Source organism: Pogona vitticeps, chromosome 1, assembly GCF_051106095.1.
Source record: "Pogona vitticeps strain Pit_001003342236 chromosome 1, PviZW2.1, whole genome shotgun sequence".
Taxonomy (NCBI): Eukaryota; Metazoa; Chordata; class Lepidosauria; order Squamata; family Agamidae; genus Pogona; species Pogona vitticeps.
In genome coordinates this window covers 22,237,559-22,261,961 of record NC_135783.1, presented here as the reverse complement: position 1 = coordinate 22,261,961, position 24,403 = coordinate 22,237,559, and the positions used below count along the sequence as shown (strand labels likewise).

The 24,403-nt window shown below is 39.9% G+C and overlaps 1 protein-coding gene across 2 annotated transcripts in view; it reads left to right on the top strand.

Moving 5' to 3' along the window:
• PRKCE (protein kinase C epsilon) overlaps nt 1-24,403 on the top strand; it is a 385,401-nt gene that overhangs the window by 226,045 nt on the left and 134,953 nt on the right. The gene's annotated exons all lie outside the window — the stretch shown is intronic.

Here is a 24,403-nt window from a genome sequence, read left to right as displayed (position 1 = left end):
ATCAGGGACTGCTTCCTCCCACCAGCCTTTGACTCACTCTGCCTAATGGTAGGGACTGCCCTGTCTGAGCCTTTGCTGCCTGCATCTCTCCCCACTGCAATGATTGGTGTGCATTGGACGGTCTCTCCTGGCCTTCTGATTTTATAGAAAGAAAATAGGGAAGTACCCATTTTCCTCCACCAACAGAAACAATAGCCACTCTGTTGGTATGGATTACATAAAAGCAGTAATGTGTATGGCCATTGCTGGCCCTCCAGTGTTCATTTAGCTAATAAATGCTATTCTGAGAACTCTGCTGACGTTAGCTATGATGCTGGTGTGACAGCTAAGATGCTCTCCAATGATAAGGGTTTATATAAATGGTAGGTGCTGGTAGTGGTGTTAAAATGAGTTGTGTGGATTGCAGATTGATGAGAATCACGGGGAAACATTCAATGGAAATGATGGTGGGGTGCATATGACTTTTGCTTTTGCATGATGGTAATGACCATGGGAGAGGGAGGGGACCCACAGGATGAAAACAAAGAAAAGAAGGATATGCCGGTGATAGAGGTAGCATACAGAAAGTCCCAGGACTGGTGCTTGTTATCTCCAGATAGGTCTAGAGGAAACATTTTTCCTAAAAACGTGTGGCTCTTGGCCTTCTTTCAGATGCCCTCTGCATGTGATGAGCTCAGACCTGTGAGAATGAATTTGCTTCCTAGCACTGTAGTTCCCAAACTTGGGCCCCCAGATGTTCATAGACTGTAAATCTCTGAAATTCTGGCCAGCACAGCTAGTGGTGAGAGTTTCTGCGAGTTTTAGTTCAAGAGCATTTGAGGATCCAAAGTTGGGAACCACTACCTTAGCAGCTTGCAAGCCTTCTCCAAGAAGGTGAGAAGAGGAAGGCCGAAAGAAGCAAGAGGCAAGGAGAAAAAAAGGGGGAAGAAACAGAGAAGAAAAAGGGGCCTTGCCTATTTTTTTGTTCTGTCCCCACGTCTCAGTGGTTCCAGTCCTGATCTTACCCCGCACTGGCTTGTGTCTCTCCACTGCCCCCAAGGGAAGGCACCCATAGACAAAGAAAGCCTGCCTGACCCTTTTGTAGACCACGTTAAACTAGCTGGATAAGGGTCTGGCTCATTGTAAGGCAGCTTCCTCTAGTTCTCCATTTCACAGAGCTATATTATTTTGTTCATTTTCTGCATGCTTTGAGCTGCTCTGCCTGCCACATGTAGGCAAAAATGCCAGATGTGCACATAGCAAACACTTATACGCACTTTAATGCTTCAGGAAATTAAGAGGAGTTGTACCTCTAACCAACGTAAGGGAGCTTTTGCTGAGCACTGCATGTGGTGCGAAGGAGGCTGTTTTGAATGCCAATAACAAAAGATATAAATCAGAATGATAACATTTCTAATTTAGTGACACTCCCTCAGTATTAAGAAGATGGCAATTTGTTAACTGGCCCTTGTCCCTTAGTGGGTGGTTAATGTGTGGCTGTACAGGGAAGTTTTTAGAACATCATTGTCTTGTTAACCTTATCCTCATTCATCCAGTTTGTTTTCTTGACCCTCAAGACATTACTCAAAAGAGTATACATGAATGAACATGAATCAATGTTGGATGGTGATTCAAAACTGACATTGACCATTGATTCAAAACATAACTTATTTGCTTTCCACTCATTTTCTTCATTCCATTGGTAGACTTTCTTTTCCTCTACGGAGCATCCTTGACACTCCATTTTCCATCACAACGATCGTGTGATGTAGGTCATATTGATCACCTCCTGATCCCATCTTCATTTATTTGTGTACATTTTCCATCTCAAAATTGTGTGCAAAGGAGCGTTCAGTAACATCAGAGTACAATCAAAAGTACATTTCAAGACAATTCAGTAACAATTGCAGCTCACATTTAAACAGTTATAATCATATACTTTATACTTAAACTAACCAGTATTAATTCACACTAAGATCTAACAGACAAAAGATATTATGGAGTAAAAATAAAAATCAAATAGCAGTAAAAACAATTATATTTATTTATTACTTCTTTATTTTGCCTCTTCACAAAACTGATACTCAGAGCAGCTGATGAACATCATTAAAAACAATGAGAACAGAAATTAAAGATAAGGTTTTTAAAAAGTGGTTAGGCATTGAAGTTATCAAGTAATCCAAGCCACCGAAATCCATATTCTGCTCCAGCTGAGAGCTAGCCATGGGAACAGAGCATTAAAAGAGATTAATAGCGTCTCCTCCTAACCCTTCACACAACCTAAAAGCCATGAAAATTGGAGGTCACAGTTCCAAGGCTTTGTAGCTATGCAAGAGAAAGGACCCTCCACTCTGCCACTCAGTCCAGTCTCTACTGGTATTCTCAAGACATCTTTTCCAGGAAACATCGATGCCCAGGCAGCTTCACCAGAAGACAGGCAGATAGCCAGGCTGCACGCCGGAAGATACACACCTGAACCAGGCAGGCCCTGGCTACGAACCCTTGAAATGACAGCAGGCATTTTCTGATCGCTCTGACATGGCAACAGTCACTGTCCTGTCCTCTCAAGAATTGTGCCTGGTGAAGGAGGACCACAGTCTAGGTCTTGCAGGGTTTCTAACTGCAGGACCGCTAATCTTCGGAAGAATCTGCTATCACTTTTGTAGCAAGAGTGAGTCCAGGCCTCTGCCCTCATGGTCAGGTATCAATGCAAGGCCCCAGAACCACCATGATGGCTTAGACATCACTATTTAGGCCAAACTATCAGTGTTTCATTGCAAGGTGAAAAATGAATGAAGGAGGAAATTTCTGTCTAAACTGCAATTCAAATGAGAAAACATATCCACTAAGAGCTTGGAAAAGTTACTTTTTTGAATACAATTCCCAGAATCCCTGAGCCAGCACAATGGGTTTATTGACCCCAACTCCCAGCATGCCTTAGCCAACATGACCAGTGGCTATCTTGGCTGAGGATCCTGTTGTTGTTTAGCTATTTAGTCATGTCCGACTCTTCCATGACCCCATGGACCAGAGCACGCCAGGCCCTCCTGTCTTCCACTGCCTCCCGGAGTTTGGTCAAATTCATGTTGGTAGCTTCAATGACACTGTCCAGCCATTTCATCTTCTGTCGTCCCCTTCTCCTCTTGCCTTCACACTTTCCCAACATCAAGGTCTTTTCCAGGGAGTCTTCTCTTCTCATGAGATGGGCAAAGTATTGGAGCCTCAGCTTCAGGATCTGTCCTTCCAGTGAGCACTCAGGGTTGATTTCCTTCAAAATGGATAGGTTTGCAGTCCAGATGACTCTCAAGAGCCTCCTCCAGCACCACAGTTCAAAAGCATCAATTCTTCGGTGGTCAGCCTTCATTAGGGTCCAGCTCTCACTTCCATACATCGCTACTGGAAAAACCGTAGATTTGACTATGCGGACCTTTGTCAACAAGGTGATATCTCTGCCTTTTAAGATGTTGTCTAAGTTTGTCATTGCTTTCCCCCCAAGAAGGAGGCATCTTTTAATTTTGTGGCTGCTGCCACCATCTGCAGTGATCATGAAGCCCAAGAAGGTAATATCTGTCACTGCCTCCATATCTTCCCCTTCTATTTGCCAGGAGGTGATGGGACCAGTGACCATGATCTTACATGTACAATATACAGCCTTGTCGCACTCCTTTCCCAATTTTGAACCATTCAGTTGTTCTATATCCAGAGGATCCTGTAGTCCCCACAATACGTTCCAAGCTCTGATCTTAGGCTAGCTATGTATTGTTAACTTGCTACCATCATACTTGGGTCTATTATCTTTTATCTGATACTGAATATGTGCCATTAGATCCATAACTAGCCATTTTGGCACCTGAGGTGAGAAGTGCAAAATGTATTCGGCAACCAACTATGCAACTCATGAGATGAAGATGATACAAGGATTTATGACTTTTGCATAATTGGACAGCAAAATTTCAGCCATTGTTTCTGTACTGTTGTAGTAGTAGTAGTAAAATGGTCTAAACAAGGATGACAGAAGGGATTAGATATTTAGATAATTCCAATAGCTGAAAACCAGTTGTAAATTGCAACTGGAGGCCACCGAAAGAATCACTGGGGATTTGGTGAGTCAACTTTTCTGTAAGTTCCATTGATTCAGTGGCAACTAGTTGCAATGTACTGCCGCATTTCAGCCAATAAGACATCACTATAAGCCTCTATGAAACAAAAGGAGGCAAAACTAACTAGGGATTTCCATAATGACTAAGTGAGGTATTGTTTTATGCCTCTGATATCTTGAACAGCACAACTGCCGTCACTTCCTTTATCTTTGTTCTGTTTTAATGAAATCATTTAGAGGCTTCAAACAGCATCTTTGCCTAAGCTGGACGTGTTTGACACTGCACTTGGTTTGATTTCTTTTGTTGGAATAGCACGGAGGATAAGAACTGGCAATGGCTTTCATCCCTCATAGTTTTCAGCAGAAATAGCTTTCTAATAGCAGAACTGATGCTCACTAATCCTGCCTAGACATCTGTTGCTTAGCAGCCCATTTTGTAGATGTCATATTTTATAGCATTTAGATGTAGGCTTTTTTTTCCCCTTTCATTCTTTCATTTTTCTTTTCACAAAATTAATTTAAATGTGGGATGTAGATGAACATATTAGTTCTGGTTCCCTGTGGCCGTCTTGAATTTTATTTTAATCTCTTCCATTATGTCTTCACTCATGCTCCCAGGGTTACTTGTTAGAAATCTGACGCAATTAACAGGATGTTTTTGACTTGTTTTTCATCTGTGCTTGCTAATGGATACATGAAAACAAAATTCAGCTAAACAGTAGTTCAGAATGCTGCCTCACCTCTGGAAATGTGTCTTCTAGAAGGCACACACTATTTCTTGTGTTACTGGAAATCATTTAAAATTGGGTTGCAACACTGTTCACAATTTTTTTAAAGGTTCCCCTTGACATTTAGTCCAGTCGTGTCCAATTCTAGGGCATGGTGCTCATCCCCGTTTCCAAGCCATAGAGCCAGCGTTTGTCCAAAGACAGTTTCCATGGTCACGTGGCCAGTGCGACTAGACACGGAACGTCGTTACCTTCCCACCGACGTACCCATTTATCTACTCGCATTTTTACATGCTTTCGAACTTCTAGGTTGGCAGGAGCTGGGACAAGCGACGGGAGCTCACTCTGTCGCATAGATTTGATCTTACGACTGCTGGTCTTCTGACCTTGCAGCACAGTGGCTTCTGCAGTTTAACCCACAGCACCACCACGTCACAGAGGAGAATAACTACAAGTTTCCCAGGTAGCCTACCCCTTTCTCATTAACTGACGCTTAACGTCTCAATAACTCACTCTGAGGCATTTGTAGGAGAAAGAATAAAAATGTTTCATTACTTCCAGCTCAGAACAGATCAACAGGAAACAAACAAATTGCTTTCAACACTCTAAAGAAAGGGAAAGAAACACTCAGCAGAGAGGTGGAGCTATCTTTAAATGCAAAGGCTGCAAGAAATTATTGGTTAGTGATGGATACATTCCCTTCTAGTCAGTGAAACTGCAGGCAGCATGCCAGGTTGCAAAAACTCTTAATATTTTTTTCTGAGCAGGCCCTCTGAGATTCTCAGTCCTGGGCAGCTTTCAGATTTTGAGGCTTTTCACCCTTAGATCCATAGGATAGGATAGTGAACTTTGGGATACACGATGAAGTGGCAAATCAGGACTCCATGTATGAGTAATTATGAGTAACTAGCATCGGCCTCTGTAATTGTTAGCAGCATGGCTCAAAATATGGAGAATGTAGTTAAAGGTCAAAACCCAACATCTGTGACAAGCAGCTACTCCCCTGTAAACTCTACTGCAGGGCGGAAGATAAGCCACTGCAAGCTTGAGTCCCACTCTGAATGACCCTCTTTCCCTCTCCGGGACCTTCAACCTGAGGCCTTGTCTACTGATGTCTTATCCCATGATGATAGGTCAAACTGTTGGGCCAAACTTTTAAGACTGAGATAGGCAGTGCACCCTCTAAATTTTGGTGCCGGGTTGTGGTACCTTTGTTCCCCCACTGTCGTTATGGCTCTGGGAGCCATTGGCCAAAATCCTGTTGCACAGTTACACACAAGGCACAACTGTTGAAGGTGAATTGTCACAAGCTAAGAAAACTCCATAGACATTATCAGTTGCATGCCAAGTCTCAAAATTTTCTCAGTAAAGTCAAGCAACTGGATCAAATTTACTAATATGTACCCATTGCGGGAAGAAAAAGGTAGCTAGACTCAACCCTTCATGGCTGTGCAAATTAGAGCTCCTGTTGTTGTTGTTGTTGTTGTTGTTGTTGTTGTTGTTGTTGTTGCTGCTGCTGCTGCTGCTGCTGCTGCTGCTGCTGCTGCTGCTGCTGCTGTGTGCTGCCAAGTCACTTCCAATCCATTGCAACACTATGAATGAGCAACCTCCAGACTGTTCTGTCTTCAACTGCCCTGCTTAGCTCTTGTAAACTCAACCCTATGGCTTCCTTTAGGGAGTCGGTCCACCTTGTATTTGGTCTTCCTCTTTTCCTGGTGCCTTCTATCTTTTCCTGGTGCCTTCTACCTTTCGCAGCATTAATGTCTTTTCCAGAGAATCCTACTTTCTCATAATGTGCCTAAAGTAGAACAGCTTTATCTTCAACATTTTTGCCTTCAGCCTTGATTTGATCTAGGATCTACTTGTTTATTTTTTTGGCAATCCACGGTATCCATAAAGCTCCCCTCCAGCACCACATTTCTGGTAGTTGTGTTCCAACAAGTAATTTTTGTAAAGTCTGGCTCAGAGTGATTCTGTGGTTGAAATGTAAGCCTATCCAACAAACAGACCATCACAAAAGGCTGTAACAGTGTTCTGCTTCAAGTGAGAACTAGCCCTATTCTACTGCTTTAGGTGGAATTGCAGTTGTGTGGGAGTATCGTTGTTGTTTCTGCGCCCATTTAAAGTCCATTAAAATCCAATATATAAAAAAATCACTGTAATGTTTTGGTAATGTATGTAATCTTTGAAATGTTCTGGATAGCCATGATAGGAAGTCAGGATCAGTTGAATCAGATTTGCTTTAGTTACCTGATAAAACGTATAGTAAAACATAGTATGCACAGTAGCAATGAAATTTTAGATGTACCATAAACGATTCTGCATTCTCCTTATTTTCTGTACCTGTATTACAGTATTACAGTTCCTGTCCCAACATTGCTGTGTTTTTGTGTGTATGTGTACATGCATGCCTGCACTCATTAATGGTTTGCGGATTAATATTAAATTAATGGTTCATCTTTTTAAAAAATCAGAGACTCATTACATTTTCTTTACTTGCACAGTGGTTATAGTATTGGACTAGAATGGGTTCAAATTTCCCACTCGGCCATGAAGCTCATTGCCTGTCACTATCTCACCGGCCAACCTCATAGGATTGTTGCGATGCTACAAATGGGAAGGATGGCTATCTGTATCATTCTCCACTCCTTGAAGGGAGAGGCATGATATAAACGTAGGAAATAAATTGGTGAAACAATAATTTCTGAAGCAGAACATGGACTAAGTGATTTCCAGTTTTTAAAATGGGTCAGTAAGAACGGGGAACTAACAAAAATTTAGCCTCAACTAGAGCAGACTCATTGAAACAGGATGTGTTTGTTAACACTGATGTATGTCCCATTGATTACAGTGGGTCTAACTGGGACGAAAATTGAATGTGACCTTGAGGGTTTTGTGCTGGTTTGACAATTATGGGGTATTCTCTATGTTTAAGTGGCTGTGTAAAACATCAGAATTGTGGTCTCATTATAAACCTACAGTACTGTCATGGACCAAGCTAACCACATAACATTCCTCTGCCTCCAGAGGACCATATTTAATAAGTTTTGTCATGTCTTCAAACTACTTGGTAAAGCTGAGAAATAATATTTGACCTTTGTTTCTCTCATGTGGTTCACGTTTTCCTTAAAAAACAATCCCATAAAAAAAGAGAGAAAATGTATTTATATCCTACACCCACCCCGCCTTTGTGAGTCTGGAATCCTACAAAACCACATGTTGGTGAAGGCCACATGTTTGCAGTTCACAAAAAGTTTATGTCTGTTTTGTCCTTTCCATTCAGGGAAATTTTACATGGAACCCCTCTTATTAAAGAGCTCTCTGTGAAAAATGAACATTGCTTGTACTCTTTTGTCTCCTCCACAGCTTAGAAATAAGGTTTAAGATATAAGCCTTTAAGAGTAAAAATGTTATTTTATGTTAAAGCTGCAGCATGAGTAAATCGACACACTTAAATATTTTTAAAATAATTTTTTGAAACATGCATTTTAACATTTCTGTCAAAACATTGCTTTGGAATGATTAGCCACCTTAGTCTGCTTGTGCTCCCCTTCGGCAGAAAAGCAACCATTTTAAGGTGAACCTTTTAAATCTGATCTGTTGTTTCCGAGCTGTGAATCTTATCCTTTACTATTGAATTCAAGGCGGGTCAAAATACAACAAATACAAAATACAGCCTCCTTATGCTGAGGTTTATGCAGCACTGCAGGCTCCCACACCTGTGGGGAGTGGAGATAACAAAGATGTGCGTTAAAAAGAGGCACCTCTGCTGGAGCTGGACAGAACTACCCAGTGGCATCTGGGACTTTTCTGTCCCCTAAAAATGATTGTTGTAGGCATCCTTCAGTCTCGAGAGGCTATGGTAATGCACTCTGTATGGAGGACTTGGAACAGCATCTAGTGTGGCTGAGAAGGCCAATTCGAGAGTGACAATCCCTTCCACACTGAAGACAAATATAATCTGTCTCCTGTCCAGCTCCCTGATTTTGCTGGTTTCGGGACTGCCTCTTTGCTTCAGCCTGCTGGACAAGGGTCTCTTCAAATTGGGAGAGGCCATGCTGCACTGCCTGCCTCCAGGCTGAACGCTCAGATGTCAAGGTTTCCCATCTGTTAAGGTCCATTCCTAAGGCCTTCAGATCCTGCTTGCAGATATCCTTGTATCATAGCTGTGGTCTCCCTCTGGGGCAATTTCCCTGCACGAATTCTCCATACAGGAGATCTTTTGGAATCCGACCATCAGCCATTCTCACGACATGCCTGAGCCAACGTAGACGTCACTGTTTCAGTAATGTATACATGCTAAAAATTCCAGCTTGTTCTACTACTCTGTTTGGAACAGGGTCGGTGCGAGGACACAGCCATAAATAAATAAATAAATAAATAAATAAATAAATAAATAAATAAATAAATAAATAAATAAATAAATGAATGAATGAATGAATGAATGAATGAATGAATGAATGAATAAATAAATAAATAAATAAATAAATAAATAAATAAATAAATAAATAAGTTAAAAAAAAGAAAATTGCTGATAATAGCAAATTTTATACATAGCATTGTGTCTGGCCCCCTCTATTGACCAGCTCTGGCAATTACATGTTGGAAATACGTATTTCTGGGGGTTTTCTTTTAATATTTTCAGACTGTGGATAAGCGAAACTGTGGATACTGATCCCATGGATATGAGTCCTACAGTACTGTGCTCTACTACAGTATAGGTATTTTAATAAGAATTCAGACATTAAAATTTTGCTTTATACCCACTACAGGTAGAAAAGAGCACTGTAGTCCCACTCCCCCTGTTTCTGGCTTTCTTAGAAGGAAACAAATCTGATGAGAAAGAACTCTGTTTTCCAGGTGTGCTTTGCACGTGAGTCTGGGCCCTGGAAAATCAGGTTCCCTACTAATGGGGCAAACATCCACAGATCACAGATCTCCAGATTTGTTGCCTTCCATGAGAGCTGGAACTAGAAATGGAGGAGACAGGCCTCCGCCGCCCATGGTGAGTGTACACCAAATTCATAATGACTGAATAGGCCTTGAATTCACAAATATGCTAATAATTATTATGAGCTATTGGTACAGGACTAAAAGAATACTTCATTATTGTATAAAATTATTAAGATACAAGGTTCTTCTACATTCTCCAGCCCACAGATAGTTAGCTGCAGTGTATGGTGGCAAAATATAATTCATTTCTTTACACAGTATTGCACAGTTTGAGAGTGTAAACTAACATTCTACTACCAGCTGCTCCAATTCCTGGAAGAGACAAAACACCTTAGCATCCTACAGATTCCTTTTCCTTCCACCTGTTCATTTCAACACCTTCTCATTCAACTTTCTCACTCTTAACTGACTCTCTCATTTCAGTTTCCAGAGGGGTAGCCATGTTACTTTGTAGGATGTTGCAATAAAACCAAGAAAAACTCTTATGGCACTTTGAGGACTACTAGATTTTATTTGATCTAGGTTTTTGTGAACTGCAGTCTACTTCTTCAGATACATGTTCAGTTGGATAATTACTTTTTTAATCTGGCAACAACAAACTCAAGAAATAGTGTGGCTATAATAATCAGGTTTGATGTGCAATAAGCAAGCAGGGGTTGTAATCAAATAATGGTCAAAATCCTGTTGCTTTGTGTTATAAATCACAGTAGAGTAGGCCCATTGAATCAGTGGGGATTTAGGAAGTCAACTCCACTATGAGTTCCATTGATTAAAATGAGTTTATTCAAACAGTGACTTACTATGCTAAAGCAAACTCATGCATTGTGTTTTTTATACAATAAAAAAAGGCTGGCAGAGAAAAAATCACTCCTTCAAATCTGATGCAAAAGGAGAAATTAACAGATACTGTAGTCTGTCGGAAATGAGTCAGTTCCAGAACAAACCAAGCCTGGACTCTCAATAAGAATCTAAAATGGTGAAACTGAAGCTATTCTATTTTGTATATATTGTGTCAAGTCCAGACTTACTGGAAAAAATAATAATGTTAGGTAGAGAAGAAGGTGGTAGGAAAAGAGAAATATCTAATATGAGATAGATTAAGTCAATAGAAGAAGTCCTTGCTTTCATTTTGCAAGACCTGAGCATGCAGTTAATGATACAAATTTTAAGTCTTTAATTCATAGGTTTGCTAGAAGTCAGAATATTGTTATATTGTACAGTGGTGCCTCTCTTGACAATGTTAATTCGTTCTAGCTAAATCGCTGTAGAGCAAAAACATCGTCAAACGAAACGGAAAAACCCATTGAAACGCATTGAAAAACATTCAGTGCATTCCAATGGGCTGAATACCTGCTCGTCCAGCGAAGATCCTCCATACGGCGGCCATTTTTGGTGCCTGTAAAGCGAGGAATCCGTCCTAGAAAACAGCGGGGGGGCATTTTATTCAGCCAGTGGCCATTTTGAAACCCGACGATCAGTTGTTTGCTGATCGTCATAAAGCGAAAATCAGTTCCCGAAGCAGGGAACCGATTATCGTTAAACAAAAAACCCGTATAGCGATTTCCTCATTAAGCGAGGCAATCGTTAAGCGAGGAACGACTGTATAATGTTGTTAGGTAGTTAATGGCACATAACATTACACAAACAGCATATGACATCACAGCATCCTGCAGAAAGAGGGAATGTATCGGCCCAGGAGTTGCCAGCTTCTGATCCACTAGTTATTTCATATTTCATGTTTATTGTTCTCTTCTATTATATTTTTATATGTTTCTGTTAAGTTTTGTTTTATTTTGTTATGGTTTAATTGCAGTTCAGCTGGAGTTGTATTTCAGGTGTCAGATGAGGGGCACCTTTTTTTATTTATTTATTAAGGATATTGGCGTTATTTTACTTTTGACTGTTTTTGATTTGCTTTGTGTGGTTTGTTTCATAGTATGCAAACTGCCCTGAGTAGTGATTTCATGAAATTGTAGGAATGTGTTAATCAGTAGCTCTGGCTGAGCTTACAGTGTTGTATCACTCGACATTTAGTGCTGACAAATTCCAAAGCTTTGCTTGCATTCTTCAGAGTGCTTTTAATTCCCTCATGCAGCAGCTTTATCTGTCAGGGCCTGTAGTTTAGTTTTCTCAAAGCGGCTGGTGCAGCTTTTAAAATTACATTGATTCTGACACAGCAGTGAGCCTGAGCCTTTGATACGTAATTCCTTTTGCTGTGCTTAAAAATAAATTAAGTTTATCTTCACAGTCAGAGTTCACCTCTGACACTGACCATCATATACATTTAAATTCCCCCATATTAAATAGCAGACATACCAAAGGGAGTCCTGGTTAATGAGGGAATCTTTTGGCTGTAGTGATATATCAACCAGAAGAAAAGACTTCTTTTGCAGCTGACAGAAGAACTCTGTGCTTAAATGGCCTCTTGAAATTCTCCATGGTCTTTGTCATAGAGCATTGGAAAAGTTAAATTATGGACTACCATTCTCAAAATCCCCTGCCTAGCATGGCCAATTGGAATTCTTGGAGCTATAGCTCAAAAAGTAAGAGTTCAGCAGGAATTATAAGGGGCTAAGGAAGCTTTGGTCTTCCAGACCTGGGCCTCAAGGTGTCCATTGTCCTCCCGCTGCCACCGTACTAGTGGGTGCTTACGAGTGAAATTCTCATATGGTGGTGGATGTTTCACAATAACAATAACAGTAACAACAACAGTAACAACAACAGTAACAGTAACAGTAACAGTAACAACAACAACAACAACAACAACAACAACAACAACAACAACAACAACAACAACAACAACAATAATAATAATAATAATAATAATAATAATAATAATAATAATAATAATAATAATAATAATAATAATAATAATAATAATAATAATAATAATAATAATAATAATAATAATAATAATATTGTGCAGTCAAGTCACTTTTGACTGATGGCAAGTTGGTAACCCTTTCCAGGGTTTTCCAAGTAGAAAATATTCAGAAGTGGTTTATTGTTTCCTTTATGAAGGAAAGTGTCTGCTCATATACATAGACCAAGCACAAAACAACTTGGTGGGTGTTCAGAAATACACAAAGAACCCATCCAAGGCTTGTCGTTCTTAATTCATTAATTGGAACACTTATCAAAGATTGGCAGTATTTGAACAAAATTGTTCTTGCAAATGTGAAAACACTCACCAAGGCTGAAAATATATAGCCCTCTCAAAGGAGAGGTGCTTGGTTGGCTGGTTGATCATTTGTCATTCCTCCACACAGGAGTGAAACACAAAGAGTTATATTTCTAATGTGCAAGGAGCTAGCCCAAGAACATCTGGGGAGCAAGGGTTGGGAAGCACTGCTCTTCCGAATATGTTTGCTGAGTAATGGTGAGGCCAAGGCTGGGGGCTGCAACAGTACCCCCAGGTAAGCCTGAGGAAGTGGCAGGAACTGGGAAGAAAGCTGGCCCTGCAGCTGGCCCCCAGCCTTTCTTCCCCAATCTTGAATCAGGCTGGCATTATGCAGAATAAATCGCCTGTTGTTGCTCTATAGGGGGGAAAAGAAAGACGGAACTTAGAATGAATTCTGCCAATGATGCAGTTACAGGCACAGCGTACATAAAAACAGCCACGTCTCCTTCAGTGACAGCTGCAGAACCTTTGAGAGCTAGGCAGGGAACAAAACAAAGGCGAAATCAATGCATAACAAACCATAAAAGGACAAAATTGATCCTGAAAGAAATACTGTTTTTCCCCCAAGGTTTCAGGTGGGAGTTATAAAGAAGTACAAGTACAGAATTATACACATACAATATATGTGGCGAGAGGATCGCTATGTATTGACAAGTGAGTAACCCAAAACCCTATTCAGAACAGATAGACAGCTTCCCATGGTCTCCAGATGGAGTCCAGATGGAAAGAACAATTACGTTTTGTTGCTTTTCAATCAGAGTTTAGAACAGGTTATTTTGCCGGGGGGGCGGGGCGGGATGGGACAAAAAGCTCCTGGGGAATTCTAGGACATGTACTACAAAAAGTAGCTTTTCCAGGGTGGCCATCCCCAAAATGATGCCGGCCACCTCTGGAGAGAGAAACTGCCAAACCTGTGGGTTTCTCTTTTGTTGATTGGTCTGAATTCTTAAATAGATCCCTGCTTTTAGGGATCTGTGTTCTGGCCAACTGAGCAGGTTCTGTGCATAATTTTTAATGTAAAATAGCAAAATATAAGTGCTAATGAATAATTCCCATTATTTTTGGCTTTCAGGCTGTGAGTGTTGTGTAGTTAAAACAGTATTACCCACTTACATATATATATGGAAAATGGCAGAGTGATTGGAAAGTAGCATGGAGTGACTAGAATCCTGAATAGCAGTTCTCCATACTACAGTATTTTCTTCCGGGTCCTAGTAGATAAATAACATAATTCATGGCCCGCTGGGGAATTGGGAGAAGAGCTTTGCCAAATTAAATCTGGCTACTCTCGTCGGCTTTTATCACTTAGAGATGTGCGTCCCAGAGTCTAACAGGAAAACACTGCAATATCAGAGAGGATTTGCTGACAGTACGTATGAATCCACATCTATGTCTTCTAAGGGGCAAAGCATTTTTGACATATTCTTTAACTGAAGAAGCCAGTCAGACTAATCTGATAGTGATATTGCAAAGACAGGCTAAGATGTTTTGTTTTTTGTTTTAAAAAGGCCTTTGCAACATAAAATGCTTGCTTGGCTATAGGGCACCCTGAATTGTTGTTGAGTTTTTTTCTTGTTGGCCTTGACTGCTTGCTGGCTTTGATTGTTTTCTATTGATCTTTTTTGTGTATTTAATCTTATGTAACTCTGCTTAGAAAAGCAAAGCTGTTATAAGCTAGAAAACCAGGGAAGTCAATTTTTAAGTAAGTGAATCCCAGCCACCTCTGATGGATATGTGTAAACAAGAAATTCTCAGTCACCTATAATTTAAATTGGAAACTTCACTTTCTGATCTCACAAATACAATAATAACAAGAACACTTCATATAACAGTGAATTTATCTATTATTGTAATTATTTATTGGATGCGTGCATATCCTGCCTTGCCTCCAGAAAGCATAAACTTCCTTCCCTATAAGTCTGTTGGGTAGGTCATGATGGAAGACTGAAGCCACCTGATGTTTTACATAGCTCAAGGGGGAATTAAATCCGGATCTCCTGAGCCCTGCTCTAACACTAACCTGCCCCTCAGTTAATATCTGTCTCTGAGTTAGCCAGCATGGTGGTATGGGAGCCACTGAGATGGTTCAGTGGTTTAAAACGTAATTACTTGAATCCCCAGCCACCCATTCAGTACTGATTTTATGTTTCAGGGAATCTCGGCAAAACCTTTACCATAGGAACTTCTGTGTAAATGACCACCTTGTTTGATTTAGTAGACACTCGAAGATGTCACTGGGAGGACCATTCCTGACTAGAGATGGGCACAAATTAAAAAATGAATCACCAAATGTGTTCAAAACATTGCTAATTTGTCAATTTGTCTTCTTGCAAATCAGTGCCCCCAATTAATATGAATCAATGAATGTTCAGCGGTTTTTGATTTATGAAGAAAAAATGATAAATTCCTAATTCGTGATTCATTGACTTTGATAATCATGAATCAAGACGAATCACAATTTTTTGATTCGTGCCCATCTCTGTTCCTGAGCAGTCATCAGTCATGGGTGGGGGCTGCCATTTTAATCTCTCCAGAGCCTCCAGGGCACTTGGGAAAATTTCAACACTGATTCCCTTCGCAATCGCTAAAATAGCCCTGATCAGATTTCAGCATTAAGGTCCATCCCCAGATGCCGTGCGCCTACACACTTTAATGTAGCATGATTGCATCCATTCCAATATTTCACAGATTAAAACAAGGGCTTTCTTGAATTCTTGGAACACTCCCCTAATAGGGGCAATTGCAGATGGAGAATATGGAAGGCTGTAGCTAGAACAATGATTTTCTCCCGGTTTGTTAGGTCCTGGTTTACATGAAACATAATTTCCCATATTGAGTCGAAACAGAAAATTATGGTATGTTACTAACTGTGGCTAGAAGCTTTTGGTTTTCTCCTCCCTCTGTGAAAATAAGAGGAAAATAGGAAGAAATGGCTAATAAAATGTTTTTATTTGTGGTCAGTACATTTACATTTAATTCAAGGTGTACGGTGAAGCATATGAAGACAAAATGTGTAAAAATGGTTGGGCCAACTCTTCTCCTGGAGCCCATAGCTTGGAAAAGTTACTTTTTAAGACTTCAACTCCCAGAATCCCATAATGAGAGCACCTTCTGGCTGGGAGATTTCTGGACAATATCCTTTAAAACCTAAAAACATTATTTAGTTTCTAATAGAGTAAGTCCACTGAAGGCATGAGACGTAATAAGTTGATCTTGTGGAAACTCTCATAGACTAATCTACTCTATCTGGGACTTACTGTTAAATGTAACCTCCCAAAAATAACTATTTCAAGCTCTGCCAAGTGGTCCGTTTGGACCAGATAGGCGGGATATAAATCAAATAAATAAATAAATAAATAAATAATTCCCATTCTGCTACTTTCAAGGGACTCAGTCACAGAAATCATGTACCGGTAATTTTTTGAACGGTGGCTATTTATGAAATGTTCACCTTTATTTTCTGCCGAATTTGCAATGACAAAAAAAAACAACAACAACCTGTGAGTCTTCTAACCTACTGAAAATTAATATTAGGTTTTCTGTAGAAAGAAACTTTAAAAAAAAGACATTTATGTTTTTCAAAAATGTTTTAGCAGTAGTCATTGATGTGCAAGTCCATTGCATGTATTTCTACCGAAAAGTTTATAATGAGCAGAAGGGTTAGAAATAGGCTTTCTCCCACATACTGTACATTGATTGATTCTTCCACAGAGTTTTCTTTCACATATTCTGTGTGAAAGTCAGTTGTTGGTGGATGCTGTTGGGAATTTGGCTTTTAAGGCCTCAGTACTTCAGCAATTAAAAAGAAAAAAGAAAAACATGGTGATATTGTTTTGATTACCAGGCTAGAGTGACCCCCAGTGGTGTGCAAGAATAATTTAGATTGCTGACCTGGAGGGAAATGAATCACTTGTGTGGGCTTAAAGTAACAATTGTATAATTTGGCTCTAGTATGAATAGTTTGCTATAAATAATCATATTTCTTTGTGCTTATGGGCTCATAAGTTTCCATAAGTAAAGTGAGGAAAACATTTTAGCAATACCTTTGTATTTTGACTCTCAGAAGGAATGCACCTTTTTGTACATATGTTAAGCTTCCCTCATTTTACGGTTGTTTGACAGTTGTATCATAGTCTTGCACTGTACATTTTTCCAAAAAATATTACCATCTATTTAATAGTCATACTTCCCAGACAACTTTTTTGAGTAATGGTCATTGCAGTATCACCAGGTCTACAGACTATCCTATTTCCTGCTTCCTTTTGCAGAGTTGCTTGTCACTTCCCATCTTATTTTATGTTCCTCATCACTTAGTCTTTAAGTTTGGCAGAGGTGTCCCGGGACATTTTGCTGCTTGAGGCAAGAAGCAAGATGGCAACCTACAAACCACCATTTCACATACAAAGCTTAACTGGAGAGTTGAATCTTCAATACTGGCCGTGGTGTAGGATCCTCCACCTCACCTGAGACCATTGTCTAGCGTTGCCTAAAACACAGCTGTTGCTGCCCCCTGGCACACAACCCAACCTTTGCTGTGCCAGGTGATTACCTCATTTACTTAATAACAGGACTGGCTTTGCAGTCAGGATCTTCTGTTGTCCTACTTTTTTGTGTTGCGTGCCCATGCCTCTCCACTATCCTGAGTCTAACATCCCCATTTTTCAGTGTGATTTTGTTATCGCCGGTGTTCCAGAATATTACTTAATCTTTAATGAGATCTTGAAAAACAGATGTCAAAATATTAGAGAAGTCAAATGCTGTGACCCTCCCAAGATAGATCCACATCTGTTCCACACTAAATAACAGAACATGGCTTTGATCCAGTCAACTTCCTTACAGAAGCACAAAACTGGAGCCGTGGCTGTCAAGTTTCCATTACTTAATTGAGTTGGTAGTCACAGAGTAATAATAAATGTTGACAGTGATATATAGCATAGAAAGTGGTTTTCATTTTGGGCACCTATCTGGCCAGAATTAAGCATTTGTTACATTCTTGGTAAGAATTAAGCATTTTATATTGAATGGGGAAGAGTCATTGTACCTCTTCCCCCACAACAGCATGTTCTCAGTGGCATTGTAGGGAAACAAAGATTGTGACCTTAGATGAGGCTCATAATTCCTGTTGTTCTGCCATTGCTGAATAGTTTTTAAAAAGTTTAAAATACAGTGGTGCCTTGCATTACGACGTTAATTCATTCCAGCGAAATCACTGTAGAACGAAAAAGTCATAATGAGAAATTTAAAAGCCCATAGAAACACATTAAAACCCGATTAATGCGTTCCTGTGGGCTTGAAACTCACCGTCCAGTGAAGACCCTCCATAGCGCAGCCATTTTCGCTGCCTGTGCAGCGAGGAATCCATCCCAGAAAAGAGCGGGGAGCCTTTTTTTTTAACCTGGCAGCCATTTTGAAACCACCGATCAGCTGTCCGAAAATCGTCGTTTTGTGAGAATCGGTTCCCAAAGCAGGGAACCGATCATCACAAAGTGAAATTCCCCCATTGAAACCATTGTAAAGCGTTCGCTTTTGCAATCACAAAAAGTTCATCGTGATGCGGTTTCGTCGTTAAACGGGGTGCTCGTCTTGCGAGGCACCACTGTAAAGTACTTTAAAAAGAGAATTTTGCAGTTCCATCCAAGTCAAAGGGAATTTTAGGCAGCAATGATTATAGTTGTTGTTGTTGCTGCTGCTGCTGCTGCTAGTTGTTTTGTTTCCCTACCATTTTTATTACAGAATAATGAAGGGTGGGAAAGGAGCATTTTGGAGGGGGCCTGTTGTAAAACTGGCCATGCTTGATCCCAGATCATAATCTACTTTGAACGTGGAAGGCTTCCAGATATTTTGGACTACAGCTACTGTCATTCATAGCCAACAAGATCCCTGGATGTGACTTATATGTTATTATTCAAGCCACCTGGAGAGAGCAAGATTGCCAAACCCTGATCTAAAGGATTATCGAATGCAGCTTGATTGTCCTTAATTATATTGATATAAGTATTCTGGGAAACTTTTCCAAGCCCTGGCATTTAGATACCACAAGCAACTCTGTGATGAGATAGAATGTTCTCTTATGGTTTGTTCTTGTGCTCTTCCTTTTAATTAAAAAAAATGTTCTGGCCTCTTGGTTATCTTTTATAGAAAGACAACACTTGCGCAGAGACTGTCTTTAGCACGTACAAAATTTCATTTGCCCAAAATATATAAATGTGCTCTTCACAGCTACTGGATTGAATACTGTATGTGATGTAAAACTCAATCACCCCCACCCATGGCACATACTTGCATACCAGCATGGTTGCTGCTTCTTGCCCGATTGGTAACCTGTCATTACAATGATGTGCAAAAAGGCTTTCGTCTCTGTGGGTCTTTCTTATGGAGTGTTATATAAAGTGCAAGCGAGACGCCTCCTGAGTGCTGTCTCCTGCCTGCATCCAGAGCTCGGAAAATTTATATTTTAGGGCAGTGGCTCTCAGAATCTCTTAGAGGGCAATTTGCCAGAAGGGTTCTGTAAGTTGTTTCCCCCCCCAAAAAATCACTTTTCAGAGCATTATAAGCAGGTTGTGTACAAGCTGTTGTCTGTGAAAAGGCACGTAAGTTCACTCATTCACCTCGGCTGATATGGAAGAAACCATGGAAACCTCTGAGGTGTCCTTATATACTGAACCAGACATGGGTCTTTTCTGGACAATACTATGTATTTATTTCTTCCATTTATGCCCACCTTTCCATTAAAAAGTGGTGCGCAAGGCAGGTTACGAACATTGAAAAGAATAAAAACAGGTAAAATTACATTTAACAAAAAAAAAAAACCCATATAAGCCATAATACTGTGTTTTGTTAAAAGGGAAGTGACATTTTTGCAGTTTCTGATTTCATTTGGAAGACCTGATGAGGCCTCTGTAAGGGTCCTTTGGCCAGAAAATGTTCCCCAGACTCTTATAGCTCTGGCTGAGGCATTGCTGTTGAGGGCTGAAGAGAATTCTTTGACTCTAAATTCTCAACGAAAGTCTCAGTTTCATTTTGCCCAAGATTTGCTGAGAAACAAAGCATACTTTGCCTAGAAAATGTGCATATGTGTGTGTGATGTTACAAGTGGCGCATATCAGAAAAATAACATATGTACCAAACAGTGTTCCCCTTGCAAAAAATGCAAAGGGAGAAATCGGTGTCCAGTGGAAAAACAAGCACGAATGTGTCTGTGTCTGTAGGCAAAATGAACAAACATCAGGAAAAAATGTATACCCAAAGAGACATGAATCTCATAGAGGGAGATGAAGGAAAAGAGCGCTATCCAGTACAGGAATGGGACAGGATGACAGCACTGGTGGCATTTTGAGAAACTCAGTGGAATTGAAACTGACAAGAGTGTCATATCCTAGCTGCTATACCGTAATCTCATTGACCTCACCTGCTCCCACTTGTCTAGGAAATAAAAGTGAGTTATGTTTGAACTTAGTTTATTTTCTGAGCTGATCTAAACTCAAAGCAAAACCCCTCTTTCCAAGTGTTCAAGAATAGCGTTCCATATTCTGTTTCATTCATATGTAAAAAAAAACTGACCCTATGTTTGTTAGTGGTAAATGGAAGCAAGAAAATGAGAAACAATCTTCTAACGGTGGTAAAGTCAAAATGGAAAGTTTATGGATTGGTTTTATCAATTTTTTATCAACTTTTTGTCTTAGGCAGCCCAAATTCTGTTGCTGTGTACAGTACCTGAGAAAAATCCTAGCATCACAGTGATGCTCGGAGCATATGACTGCATGAGAAAACTCAAGAACAGTGACATGCCTAATCTATATTATGCAGGCAAAGCTAATTTTTTTAGCACTTCACCCTGTGATAATTAGCTTCTCCTTCTAAATTACTTCAGTTGCGTTTTACTGGTTTATCTAGACTTGAGCTAATTCATTTTGGCATTTCTCTGCTGGATCAAACCTTGTTGCTAATCCCCCCTCTAAAATTCCACTGGGTATGTACAATAAATTAAATTAAATAATGATTTTTCATTACATCATTGATTTTGGTGTTTTACAAGAGCCTTTTTTAGATTTCCAAGAAACTTAAGTTAGAAAATTATATTACTATGTATATGTGCTATTATTTAATATAAAAATCACAGCATGACTGGCACTGATACAGAAGAACATGTTTGCTTTTTCAAACTATGGGAATGCAGATGGAGGAGTACACAATTAATGGATATATGAATGCTTGGGGCAGCATTCTACGGAGTCACATAACACTGTTTGATTGACAACCATTTTCCAACCATCGACAATGAATTTCTTGAACTTAATTAAACAGAGGCGTAAATCCTGACTTGTTCCAGCCTCGCACAATAAATAAGAGACATTTGGTGTTCTTCTTAGAGAGAGATTTTGCACGTTTGCAAGGTTGACTTTGACATGCTTCTACAAAATGTGCATTATTGGAAGATTCAGTGTGTGTTGTCTTCTTGTGTGAACTAACAAACTTAGTACCAGTGGATGGGTTGTTTGTGTGTCCTATATCAATCAGTGTGTCTTCCTGTGGTTTCTATGTGTGCATGTAGAGAAAAATGTTTGTCCCTGCACAAAATTTTCTATGTTGACTGGAGAATATTTGACCATCTGTCGTAACATGTTGAGATGGCCAGTTTCAAAGAGAATATTATTGACTGATTGATTGATTTGATTTGATTTGATTTCTATACCACCTATCTGGCAACCCAGGCCACTCTGGGCAGTTTACATAGTACTGTATAATAAAACAAAGTATGAAAACAAAACAATACAATAACAGGACAAAGTATAAATTAATCAATACAATATTAAACAAATAAAAATAATATCAGTAAACATTAAAATGAAAATAGAAAAAGGAAAAAGATGCATGTTTATGCATTTAAAATATTTACCCCAGCTTTCTCCTTTAAAAGCCTGTGTTTAAAAGCTAAAAACCCTAAGTACTGTATACAAATATTTTACAAGCATTTAATATTATATCAGAAAGAGTAAATAAAATCAATACTAAGAATACATTTAAAAACAACGAGGCACTATAATCCATTTTAAAAAACCCTCTTGGACAGCTGGTCACTAAAAACTAAAACTGGTGGGATTTCTTCACATCCTTAAACTTAAGTTGGTGTCCATATGCATGTAAAGCATCGCTTGGGAAAAAGATTTTAATTTTATTTATTTATATATTTGATGATGATGATGATGATGATGATGATGATGATGATGATGATGATGATGATGATGATGATGATGATGATGATGATGATGATTGCATTTTGGACTACAACTTATCACAATCCCCTCAGCACATTAGAATTGTTTTAATGGTGATTAGCAAGAGGAAAACCTCTGAAGTTTTTCATTCCCTAAGTGAAGATTTACATCCCAAATAGAAATAGCCGTTGTTTCCTCAACTTAACAACAAACAACAACAAAACACACACACACAAAATACCCCCTTCCACAGCCATGGACATGATTGCCAGCCTCATCAAGGAGCTGCTCAAGTTCAGGCCCATTATTCCTACAAATGATTATGGCCATGAGCCTCACAGTCCCTTGACTACTCACACATAAGGGAAGCTGAGTGAGTGAGTCACCCCATTAGGGATTCTAAATGTAAGAAGTGATCCTGCCAGAATCTCTGGTATGAAGTCATTGCCTGTAAATTTCTGTGGGGTGAAAATAGATGTTCTGTGAGTCAGTTGCTTCTTTTCTGCGTGGATATACCTTGGAATGGGGCCTTCCTACAAACTTTCAGTTTAAGAGCAGGAGCGGGCCCTTTGCATGATTAGCCACTGACATGGCAAGCCCAAGCTATGTTGCTGCCTGAGGCAGAATAGCAAACACTGCCCAGAGTCACTTCTGGCATGGTGTTTAGTACTCAAACCCAGGAAAGTTAGTTTGGCACAGAAAGTTTAAAAAAAATCACTGAAGCATCTCTCCCCACCTCTCAATCTCAAAGGTAAACAAACAATAAGTAAATCAAAATAACAGAGACTTTGCTGCCCTTTTGTATCACATGAGGTGAATGCTTCCCTCTGTCTCATGGTAGGGTGGGGGCCTGATAATGAAAATTGAACCAAGGAAGGAAACAGTACAGCTTAAAACAAAATGGTGGCTTGGGACCGGATTAGCCCAAGTGGCATGTTTGGACCTGTACTTCATGAACAGATTGAACGTTGGCCATTTTGAGGCACAAAAGAGGAGGGCTGGAAAAATCCATGTTCATTCCTCCTCCTGAGTATTCATTCTTGCTGAAGGCAACCCATTGAGACTATCAGCTTCAGAATGAGTTCTGTGAGGCTAAAACTGGTGGTGATTGATTCAGATGTTTCCTGTCATACCCTTCTCTCTCCTCTCCCTCCCTCTCGCTCTCCCTCTCCCCCCCATCTCAAGCCAGAAAGATGGTGATGGGGGTGAGAACTATGTCTCACTTAGTGAAATATTACACAGCTGGAAGCAGCCAAGCAGTAATAGCTGGGTTTTGCTTTGATGGTTGAGTCACAGCTGGAAACAAAAAGTTGTGTGTCTGATCTCTTTGCTCGTCCTGGACCTCCTGCAGTGTATGGTTTAACACAACTGTTGAAGATAAGGAAGAAGTTGCTGCATCCCTATTTTGAGAAAATTTAGACCTTCCATGTAGAGAAGGATCACAAAGAAAAAAATTTAAAAACTCACGGTCAAAAGCGCTATCCTAGTATCTATTAAGCTGTGTCCTTGCTTGCTTAGAGGAAAGCCCTGATGGTATTCAGTCAGCTGATGGGATTGCTTGTTTCCTCATCTTGAGAATAAATTTATATCTGATCCAAACATCTTGCTGATTTTTCACATTTGCAATGCTTTAATCTGTATTAAAATCCTGAGGTTTCATTAACTGCATAACTGATTTGTGCAGTTAAAACCCAATCAGATCATCTGTGGTTATGAGGTTGGAACTGAAGCCTTGGCATCTTTTAACAGAACCTGAAAAAGTTACTTTTGCTTTCTGATGGATCCTGGGAGTTGAAGTCCAAAAGCAGCAACCTTCTTAAGCTTTGCTTTTTTTGGTAGGGTGAGGTTATAGTGCAGGTTCTGATAATGTAAAAAGACACCTTGCATCAAAGGCCAGTTCTGTGAGGAAGCAAACTGAAGCACTTGCCTCAGGTGGCAAGTGAGCTATAATTGCCATTTTTGCCTGTAACTACAGCCTGGAAATTTTTCTTTCCCATGTTGTTTATGGAGTTGTTCTGCATTTTTGGTCCATTGATGTCCAAGGACCATCAGCATCCATCAGGAGGTGGGAGTGGCACCAAGCTACTTCTTTTTGTAAATTGTTTCATTTGCTTTCACTGTGCTGCTTCATCCTCCTTTGCCTCTCCTTCCAAATGGCTGGATAAGGAAGGAAGAAGGAGCCATGATGCTGGTTGTGGTGGCGGGGGGGGGGGCAAAACCAGCAAGGGGCCCATCTCATTGTTCATAT